Source organism: Canis lupus, chromosome 28 (assembly GCF_048164855.1).
Source record: "Canis lupus baileyi chromosome 28, mCanLup2.hap1, whole genome shotgun sequence".
Taxonomy (NCBI): Eukaryota; Metazoa; Chordata; class Mammalia; order Carnivora; family Canidae; genus Canis; species Canis lupus.
The window spans coordinates 12,926,012-12,936,223 of record NC_132865.1 but is presented as its reverse complement, the minus strand read 5'-3'; the positions used below and the strand labels follow the sequence as shown (position 1 = coordinate 12,936,223).

The window sequence follows — 10,212 nt, the reverse complement described above, 5'->3', positions numbered from 1 at the left end:
GCATGTTGGGGTCCATATTGGGTCAGACGGGTTGATGACAGGGGATGGTCATGAAGAGACAAAAGAAATATATGATGAAATCTTTCAAAAAGTAAAAATAATATGAATCAATATAGAGAAGTGGTATTAAGAAATTAATCCAGATGATCATAAAGAAAAAAGAGCGATTTGTGGACTATAAAATCTTGACAATACAGGTAATAGAGAAAACAGATTCAGGGAAACTGAGAAAACACTTGAATATTCATAATCATGAAATAATAGAAAGGACCTTAAATGTGATCTAGCTGCTTTTTAAAAAACGTGATCCACAGTATGCTTTTTATCCTTTTCATGTGTTCAGCCAAGACTATACCTAAACACCCCCAGGAATAGGGAATGTTCCACCTCTTAGAATAAACCATCCTACACTTGAAAAATACTGAAAACTAGGGAATTATTTTTCACTGTGCTGGGATTTTTCTCCCTGCAGCATTTACTCATGAATCTTAGTTCGGCTTTTGAGCCATTCAGGGCAAATCTGTCTTCTTTCACATGATACCCTAAAAGTATATTGAAAATGTATTTCCCCAAAGCAATACTAATACACTAGTATGTTCTTTTCTTCTATACTGTAACAAAATTTATTGAGTACTTAATATGGTCTATGCCCATATGGTCTGTGCACATGCGGAGCCAACATTCCCCCCGCAGTTTTACTGAGGTATAACTGACAATTAAAAATTGTATATATTTAAGGTGTACAAATTGATTTAAGTATACATTGTGAAATGTGAACTACAACTAAGCTAATTAGCATATCACCCCACAGTTATCACTTCTAATATATTTTAACTTAAATTCAATTAGCCAACATATATTGGTCTTAGATGTAGTGTCAACAATTTATCAGTTGCATCCATTGCTCATCACATCACGTGCCCTCCTTAATGCCCATCACCCAATAACCCTATCCCCCACTCATTTTCCCTCCAGCAACCCTGAGCTTGTTTCCTAAAGTTAAGAGTCTCATGGTTTTCCTCCCTCTTGATCTCTTCCCTCCCAGTTTTCCCTCCCTTCTCCTATGATGCTCTGGGCTGTTTCCTATATTCTACATACAAGTGAAACTATGTAATTGTCTCTTTCTCATTTACTTATTTCACTCAGCATAATACCCTCTAGTTCCATCCAATGCAAATGGTAAGCATCCTTTCTGATGGCTGAGTAATATTCCATCGTCTATATATACCACATCTTCTTTATCCATTCATCTGTTGATGGGTATCTTGGCTCTTTCCACGGTTTGACTATTGTGGACATTGCTACTATGAACATGGGGTGCAGGTGCCCCTTTGGACCACTACCTTTGTATCTTTGGGGAAAATATCTAGTAGTGTAGTTGCTGGGTTGCAGGGTAGCTCTATGCTTAACTTCTTGAGGAATCTCCAGTTTTTCAGAGTGGTTGCACCAGCTTGCATTTCCATCAGTAGTGTAAGAGGATTCCCGTTTCTCCACATCCTGTTTGTTGTTTCCTGTCTTGTTAATTTTAGCCATTCTGACTGTTGTGAGGCAGTATCTTATTGTGGTTTTGATTTGTATTTCCCGGATACCAAGAGATGTGGAGCATTTTTTCATGTGTCTCTTGGCCATTTGTACGTCTTCTTTGGAGAAATGTCTGTTCATATCTTCTGTCCATTTCTTGATTGGATTGGTTTTGGGGTGAATTTGGTAAGTTCTTTATAGATCTTGGATACTAGCCTTTTATCTGATATGTCATTTGCAAATATCTTCTATTCTGTAAGTTGCCTTTTAGTTTTGCTGTTTCCTTTGTTGTGCAGAAGCTTTCTATCTTGATGAAGTCCCAATAGTTCATTTTTGCTTGTTTCGCTTGCCTTTGGAGATGTGTCTAGCAAGAAGTTGCTGCAGCCGAGGTTGAAGAGGTTGCTGCCTGTGTTCTCCTCTAGGATTTCGATGTATTCCTGTCTCACGTTTAGGTCTTCCATCCATTTTGGGTTTATCTTTGTGTATGGTGTGAGGAAATGGTTCAGTTTCATTCTTCTATATAGGGCTATCCAATTTTCCCAACACCATTTATTGAAGAAACTGTCCTTTTTCCTTTAGGTATTTATTACTATTTTGTTGAAGATTAGTTGACCACAGAGTTGAGGGTCCATTTCTGGGTTCTCTATTGATTTGTGTGTGTTTTGGTGCTAGTATCACACTGTCTTGATGACTATAGCTTTGTAATATACCTTAAATTGTGACAATTCTGGCATTGTGATGCCACCAGCTTTGGTTTTCTTTTTCAATATTCCTTTGGCTATTCAGGGTCTTTTGTGGTTCCATACAAATTTTAGGATTATTTATTCCAGCTCTGTGAAAGATGTAGATGGCATTTTGATAGGGATTGCATTGAATGTGTAGTTTGCTCTAGGTAGCATAGACATTTTAATTGTATTTTTTCTTTAATCCATGAGCATGGAATGTTTTCCCATTTCTGTGTCTTCCTCACTTTTTTAATAAATGTTTTATTTATTCTCTTAAGTATCTTATGGTTTTTGGTGCAATTCTTTTTTTAAATTTTCTCCCACTCTTTTTTTAAAATTTTTATTTATTTATGATAGTCATACAGAGAGAGAGAGAGAGAGGCAGAGACATAGGCAGAGGGAGAAGCAGGCTCCATGCACCGGGAGCCCGATGTGGGATTCGATCCCGGGTCTCTAGGATCGCGCCCTGGGCCAAAGGCAGGCGCTCAACCGCTGCGCCACCCAGGGATCCCCTGGTGCAATTCTAAGTGGGTTCGATTCCTTAATTTCTCTTTGTCTCATTGCTAGTGTATAGAAATGCAACTGATTTCTGTGCATTGTTTTTATACTCTGCCATGTTGCTGAACTCCTGTATGAGTTCTAGCAATTCTGGGGTGGAATCTTTTGGGCTTTCCACATAAAGTTATCATGTCATCTGTAGAGTAAGAGTTTGACTTCTTTGCCAATTTATCGATATTTCTTTTTGTTGTCTGATTGCTGAGGCTTGAACATTTCTAATATTTTTAAAGTATACTGCACACACAGGGCTGTCATATGTCCTATTTTAATTTTCATAATAATCATGTGAGTTGAAGACAGGCATTACATTTCCATTTTACAAATGATACCAAAGTTTAGAGAGTTAAAATGACACATACAATGTTGTAAGTGGTAGAGCAAGACCTTAATTCTGTCTTCTGAGTGAAAATATGTGTCTTTTTCTACCTTTAAATTCTTTTCTCTTATATTTTTGTTCATTTGGATCCTTTCCCCTAGCCACCATCACTTCCCTTTGACCACATCCAACTTGTCTCTATCCTTTAACTAAGGCCTCTAGAATACTGCAGTTGGTCTAATAGCACAGTGAAGAATAGGGCCACCACACATTCTTTTGGTTTAGATATTATACTTCTATCCATTCATTATTAGAGAACCAACTATTAGGCAAAAATAAGTCAAGGGAAATAAACTGTCCTTGGAATCGAGAGGTCAGAAGTCTGGATGAAACCCTGAGGAAAAGCCTTTAAGATCGATAAGGAAGATGTACAGAAATTTATAGAAGGGTCTTTTTTTCTTTGTAATGCTTTCAGTGTATGATTACCCGATGTGAGACATTGTTTTCTTACATCTTACAGGTTTATACCCTGATTTCCTCATCCTTTAGTAACATTTTTACATTCACAAATTAATTATTGAAATGCTGCTGCAAGCAAAGAAAAAGTAGGTAAGGGAATATATATATCTCTTTTTATACCTGTTTTAGAATTGAAATTTAGCCCAAGATCAACAGTGATATTGACAATGTAACGATCTGTAGGAATCTTTTTTGGAGTGGCTATTCTATTTCATTCTCCTTCCCTAAATATCTTTATGATCTATATTACCTCCCCATGACTTATTTATTTTATAACTGGAAGTTTGTAGCTCTTAATGCCCTCCACCTAAAATATAGCATAGGGAATATAGTCAGTAACACTGCAATAACTTTGTAGTAACAAACGGTAACTAGATTTTTTGTGGGAATCATTTCATATTGTATAAATACTGAATCACTATGATGTACGCTTGAAACTACTGGGATGTTATATATTAATGTATATCTCAGTAAAAAGAGAAAAATCTTTATGATCTATATAGCTGTCTAGCGCTCTGCTCAAACAAAATCCAATCCAATGGATTCCCCAGAGTTTTTTCCAATATAGTTCAAGGTCATATTCCATGCCCTACCTAATTTGTAACATAAGAATGAAATTTAAAACTAGCCATACAACTGATTTATAAGATACTTTTTCAGTGGTTCACTACATTTCTTTGGTTTCAACAGGACTCAGGTGGCAGAGGAAGAGAGTTCATATGCTCAAACTCTATTCCATAGGACAGGGACACACAAGAATCTATGGGAGATGGTAGTGTTTGAGAAAACAATTTCTTTTTCAGACATTCTGGTACCTTTTTTTTTTTTTTTTCCTAGAAAAGAAAACTCTTACTCTTGCTTGAGAATCACTGACTAGAGAACTTTATTTAGATTTGATAAATATATTTGACTGCCTATGTGTGACATGGTTCTGCTCAGTGATTTCCTACATATTATCAATGTATAATTTATAAACAAATCAAGTGAATTCAAATAAAGTATAAATACCAAAGAGTCTATATTATTAAATGGTCTATAAGTTCAATAGAAGTCAATTTTTAAGAAACAGGTCTTATTCTTTTTTCCTCCTTGTTCACTGACAGGTTCAATCAGCCCCCCTAGTCTCTCTGTCATATTCAATCTTTAATACTTTTGTCTCTCATTTGGCTATGATAATAAAGGTAAGAAAAGCATTGGGATAAAAGAGAAACCTAATTCCAACAATCTGGAATTTAAAGGTAAAGAAAGACTTTGTATCTTTGTATTCCCTTTATTACCTAGAGTAGTTTTTTAGTGTGTTTTGGAAAACTCTATTTTAAAATTGAGATTAGTTGTTGACTTAGCTTGCCCAAAGATAAAGGAGATCACAGATAGTATTCCTCAGTATTTTTTTATTATCAGAGCAACTATAACTTTATCTCTTCCTGATTCTCTGAAAAAGTTTTCTTTCAGAGTTTTACTCTATTTTCAAACTTCTTAAAAAACTGTTTCATCTGGTGAACTTTCATCTTCCATTTACTATATTTTACTTTTTTTCTTTCATAGGTACTTATTTGTTTACATTTCTCTTTTTTTTTTTAAATTTTTTTTTAAATTTTTTTTTTTTATTTATTTATGATAGTTACAGAGAGAGAGAGGCAGAGACACAGGCAGAGGGAGAAGCAGGCTCCATGCACCGGGAGCCCGATGTGGGATTCGATCCCGGGTCTCCAGAATCGCGCCCTGGGCCAAAGGCAGGCGCCAAACCGCTGCGCCACCCAGGGATCCCCATTTCTCATTTTTTTTAAAACTCGTAATTTAATAGGGTTTTTATATATGTTTGTCATCTTGAAATGTATGTTTTAATAGGAAAAACCCTTAAAACTAATGCTTACAATTCATTAAAAGGTCAATCAAGAACTAAGTAAAAAAGTGTACTAAAAATACTAGATACCAATTCTGTTAAGATCAAATTAAGCACAAAAAGGTTACTGCATGAAAATATTCCTCAAGGATTTCAGATAGAAATGTTATGTCAGTTAATATTTCCCTTCACTATTTTCTATAAGGTAAAAGAAAATAGCAGAAAATTTACATTAAACACAACTTGGAGCATAAGGACTCAGGGATCATGACTGGGGACAGTGAGGGTCACATTGGAGATGGGTTGGCTGGTTGTGAGACTGAAGGGCTCACACGGAGATTCCTGTGGTGGAATATGGGGGTAGTGGGGGCCCAGTTTAGACCTTGACTATCTCTTGCCTAATAACTAGCCCACTTATGTTCCTATGTTCAATTTCTTTCAAATCCAAAGTACTTAAAAACCAAACGTTTTATGTCAAACCAGGCTTAAAATCCATCTACACCACCTCCAGCAAGAGAGAACAAAGCCAAGATCTTTCTGTTGGCTTAAAACACCTGCCTACATTCCAGTTTTAATGGTCTTTCCTAACTGACACTTCAAAAACAGTACATCTTCATGTCTATTTCATGGCTCTATACCTTTACTTATGCTTGCTGCTATTATCTTGGCTAATTCATATTTTTATGAATTTTTATCTGGCTAATTCTTTTATCTGGCTAATTCATATTTATTCTTCATGACTTAGCTCATCTACTATCTCCTCATGAGGTTTTCTGACTAGAGCTCCTTATTTTTTTAAAGAGAGAGAGAGTGTATGTGCATGTGTGTGCGAGGTAGCAGGTATGTGAGCGAGCAGGTGCATGAATGGGTGTGTGAACCAGTGGGAAGGGGCACAGGGAGAATCTCAAGTGTTCCACACTCAGTGCAGAGCCCCACGTGGGACTTGATCTCACAATCCTGAGATCATGACCTGAGCCAAAATCAAGAGTTGATCTCTTAACTGAGACACCTAGGCATCTCTAGGTTCAATATCCTTTTATTTTTTAAAAGATTTTATTTATTTATTCACGAGAAACACAAAGAGAGAGGCAGAGACATAGGCAGAGGGAGAAGCGATGTGGGACTCGATCCCGGATCCTGGGATGATGCCCTGAGCCAGAGGCAGATGCTCAGCCGCTGAGCCACCGAGGCATCCCTAGGTTCAATATTCTTATACATATTACCATACTACCTTGAGGAGATCCCTGTCACAGGACTTATTACACTGTATTATTAGTATTGTCTGTTTACCAAACCAAGTATTATTTATCAATATCAAGTATTGTCTGCTTCACTAAACGGCAGATGTTGTTTCTGAACTGTACAGACTATTCAAACCAATTAACACATTACAGAAAAAGTATTCCACAAATAATGATCTTATTAGAAAAAAAATTAATGCAACTGTTAAGAGCAAATTTCTATATAATGTTGTAAATAAACACTATCCTACAATTCTCAAATTTGGGATGGATTTTAGGTTTTAACAGATACTTCTACTTTTACAAGAAGGTAAACTTTGGATAGCAATAAGTAAGACCGAAAGTCTTAAGAGTTAAAAGGTCAAAATCTGGTCATTTCTGATGGTGTGACTTTAAGAATCTTGAGGAAGAAAGAAAAGGATCAGATATGAGAAATTTAGAGTTGAAAGGAAGTTTTAGAGACTACTTAGCCCATTTAACTCATTTTCCAACTGAAGACATTGATTTAAATCAGGTAAGTCTATAATTATTTCACTACTAAGCCCAAGAAACCAAATTTTGTATAAGGTCTCTGAGACCCAGTTTCATTAGGTAAGAGTTTTAGATACATCCAAATACAAAATATTACATTTTATTTCATTTTAAAAACCTGTTCATAATTGGATATCTACCAAACTAACAGTGGTGAAAATCACTTCACCTACCTCAGCAATAATGTTGGTTCTCAGGAGCTGGCATTATATAAACATCTGCATATAGAACTGAATTCTTTAATTTTATAAAAATACCAAGACTAACCCATCTTCTCTTGATAGTATCTTTATATATAAAATCAACTTATATACATTAAAAAAATTTCCTAGGAGAACACAGTTAAGGTTGAAAACGCATAAAAAACAGTTTAAATAAGTATTCTTGTTCAAGAATTATGGAATTACTGGAATTTTACAACTAGAAGAGACTTAAGAAGTCATCTAATCCAATATGTCTTATTTAATAATTTCCCCTTCAATACCACTGATGGTTATCTAGCCTTTTCAAAAACTTAAGGTAAAGAGAAACTTACTTTCTCAAAAGGCAGAGTATTTTTATATTAGATAGCCTGAAATGATACGTAACTCTTTCTTACCTGAACTGATAGGGCCTTCTCATTTCTCACTATTACTCCTAGTTTTTACATGTTAGTCTTACTATTAAAAATGAGGTTCTTAGATCAGCAGTATGAGCATCACCTAGAAACCTTTAAAAATTCAGAATCTTCACTCCAGATCTGCTGATTCAGGGCTTGCACTCTAACAATACATACTACAATTGGAGAAGCACTGTTTTTTTTTTTTTTTTTGAGAAGCACTGTTTTAAAGCTAAGTACCATATGATTAATCTTTCAAATATGTGAAGACAGCATTTTATCCTCTAAGTACTTTTGCATTTTAAAGAGTAAATATTATCATTTTTTTCCAATTGCTTCTTCATGTAAACACGTATTTTTAAAATTTTTTTAATTTTAATTTTTTAAAAATATTTATTTATTCATGAGACACACACAGAGAGAAGCAGAGACACAGGCAGAGGGAGAAGCAGGCTCCACGCAGGGAGACCAGTGTGGGACTCGATCCCTAAGACTCCAGCATCATGCCTTGAGCCGGAAGGCAAATACTTAACTGCTGAGCCACCCAGGCGACTCTATTTTTTTTTTTTAATATGAACTGCTGTTAATGCAAATCCATCCTGAACTTTTTTTCAAACACATATAGAATATAAAACTTGAATTTTGGCACTAAAGTTCTTATAGATGGATAGTAATAGGAAAAAAGTTATATAATTTAACCCCTCTACTTTCAAGAATTAAAAAGGAGAAAAAAATTTGGTAAATCATATATTTGTGTAGTGCTTCTGAAAATAGAGAATAGCGAAATATTTGCTGTGCTGATTAAATGATGCAACAATTTCAAAATATCATAAGATAGTATAAATCAATAAACTGTATTTATAATTTATATGTAAATCATAAAATTTATTAACTGTAACTATATAGTAAGTATAACCAAATTGTGCAATGTAAGACTTTTCCCTTCTGTCCATCTTTAGATATCCTTTACCTTGACAAACAGCCACATGCTGCTGGCACAGGACCTATGCCTTCTTATTTGTGCATTTCAATATAATACTCCTTCTCATTTGTAAGGTCCTTCACCTTCTCCTTCTTGGTCCAAATATTGTTAGTTCTTTAAAATCCAGCTCAAATGTCACCCTCTAGGAAGCCTCTTCCAATTCTCCTAGTCAAAAGTTCTCTCCCTCTTCCTCCTCTGAAAAAGACCTAGCTCTACTCATGATAGGTTTTCTTTGGGTGACTCTTCCTCCTATTCCATTTTTTTTAATAAAGGATCAGTACGTAATGCATCTTTCTGTATTATACTATCTTATATATATTAAGACCTAAATATTTATGGAACAGACAAAATAATAAATCCTCTGACTTATTGAAATCTTAAAAATATTGACTTTTCAATTTGTTTATTTATTCTGTATTTTCTAAATGCTTCTGAAAATAATATCTTAAAACTTTCAGACCAATACTCCTCAGTATTCTTTCAGTTCTTACTTTCTTCTACTTCTGCTTTGTTACAGTTAGAGAGATTATAATATTAAAAGCTGCCAATTGTGTAATGGCAAGCTCTTAGCCAACATGAATGTTAAGAAGTAACTATGTTGTGAAGTGTTAAGGATAGTAAAAGAGGAAAGTGAAAGGATTATAATTATAAATCTATAACAAATTAATATCAAATAGTTACTTAGCCATGTAAAGATAGTAATTTTTCTTTGTTGTCATTACCCATAATCTTAACTTAGCCTTCAAAGTTCTAAAATCCTACTTCCTACTTCCAGTATTGCTTGATCACTGAGAAAAGGACCAATCTTTCCCTTCTCTGAGTTCCCGCTACATTTACAATCTTTATCATACCAAGTAGCATTTCATAAACTCCCTTATTTTGTTCATATGAAAGCCTAATTTGATTGGAATTTAAACTATAAAGGAAGGGATAGGATGGTGAGGGTTGTGTCAAGGACATCTCCCAGGTTCTTGGTAAATGATGCTGCTAAACATTAGGAAAAGTCTACAGAGTAGCTTTTACCTGGGTTTGATGTCAGTTTGAGATATCTGAAGGAGATATCAAGGAGGCAATTGCATATATGACTATGGAATTGAGAGAAGGGGTCTAGCTTATAGTTCCTTTCATAGAGGAAAATGAGGGGGGATGGGCAGAGAACTCAAGTAGCAGCCATCAAGCTTGGGCAACACACATTAAGAAAAAAGGTGTATATGTATAGCATGTGTGTTATATATAACATGAGGTAATATACACATTAAAAAAAGACTGAGAAAAAAGGGGAGAAAAAATAAGACAAGTTGGTTGCTTTGTTTTCCATCCTTATGTGAAAAACTACTAAACACAGTTATAGATACAAGTAGTTATGCAACATGCTATT

General features: G+C 34.9%; 1 protein-coding gene across 7 annotated transcripts in view; it reads right to left on the bottom strand.

Annotated features, from left to right (window-relative positions):
- The window catches only part of SNX16 (sorting nexin 16), a 40,015-nt gene that overhangs the window by 15,462 nt on the left and 14,341 nt on the right, over window positions 1–10,212 (bottom strand). The gene's annotated exons all lie outside the window — the stretch shown is intronic.